The 984-nt window shown below is 70.4% G+C and overlaps 1 pseudogene; it reads right to left on the bottom strand.

Annotated features, from left to right (window-relative positions):
- Positions 1 to 66: 66 nt before the first annotated feature.
- LOC122688915 lies at positions 67 to 185 on the bottom strand (annotated as a pseudogene).
- Positions 186 to 984: the final 799 nt, after the last annotated feature.

Here is a 984-nt window from a genome sequence, read left to right as displayed (position 1 = left end):
GCAGGTGGGGCTCGGGGCGGCCAACCGCGCCGGGGGAGCCAGGGCTAAAGGACAGGGGAGGCAGGAAGCCTACAGCACCCGGTATTCCCAGGCGGTCTCCCACCCAAGTACTAACCAGGCCAGACCCTGCTTCGCTTCCCAGATCAGACAAGATCTGGCGCGTTCAGGGTGGTATGGCCCTAGACGGAGGTGGCTGCAGCCAGGCGCCTTAAGAACCTTAAGAACCCTGCCTTGCGCCTCCCTTTCGGTCTGACTTGCCTGCCGGTCAGGCCAGCCGGCCACACCTCTCCAAGGGCCGCGGGCTGCACTTGAGCCGCACGACCTGCGACCGGACTCCGGTCGGCCAGGGCCGGCAGCCCGGCGGCCGCCCGACGCCGCCCAGCCTCCGCACACCGCCAAGCCCGGCCAGAACCCGCCTGGCCCGGCCCGGGGCCCCGGAGGGCTTCCTGGACCCCGAGTGGCCGGCTGGCCGTGCATGCCTGGGCCTGGGGTTGGGGTGAGGGGCGCGGAGGTCTCGGCGCCCTCCCGCCCTGGGCCTCTCCAGGCCCGCCCCCTGTCGGCGCCCGCGCCCACCCCCCGCCCCACTGGCCATCCAGGCTCAGGGCCACGTGGCCCCGGAGGTGTCTGATTCGGGCCCGCCGCGCACCGCGGCCCTCGGTCCTCTGAGCCTCCCGCGGCGTAGGCATAGCGCAGCCGGGGCCCTGAGCGCCCATCCTGCCCGGCACCTGCCCGGGGCCCAAACCCACCGCGAGCCCCCGGCGCCGTCCACCCGAGCGCCTCAGCCCCGCCCCTTCGCCCCACCGCGGCCCCCCTTGTCCCCACGCCGCCCGCCAAGCACGGGACCTTCCTGAGGGCCTTCAGACTCTTCCTTAAAGAGTTCTACGTGAATTGAAGACAGGATCTACTGGATGGTAACCAACTGCTAAAACAGACAGACAACAGTTACTTTGATCCTTCTTGCCTTACTGTGAGCTGTGACGGTAG

This window comes from Cervus elaphus, chromosome 33 (genome assembly GCF_910594005.1).
Source record: "Cervus elaphus chromosome 33, mCerEla1.1, whole genome shotgun sequence".
NCBI lineage: Eukaryota > Metazoa > Chordata > Mammalia > Artiodactyla > Cervidae > Cervus > Cervus elaphus.
This window is presented reverse-complemented; position numbering and strand designations above follow the sequence as displayed.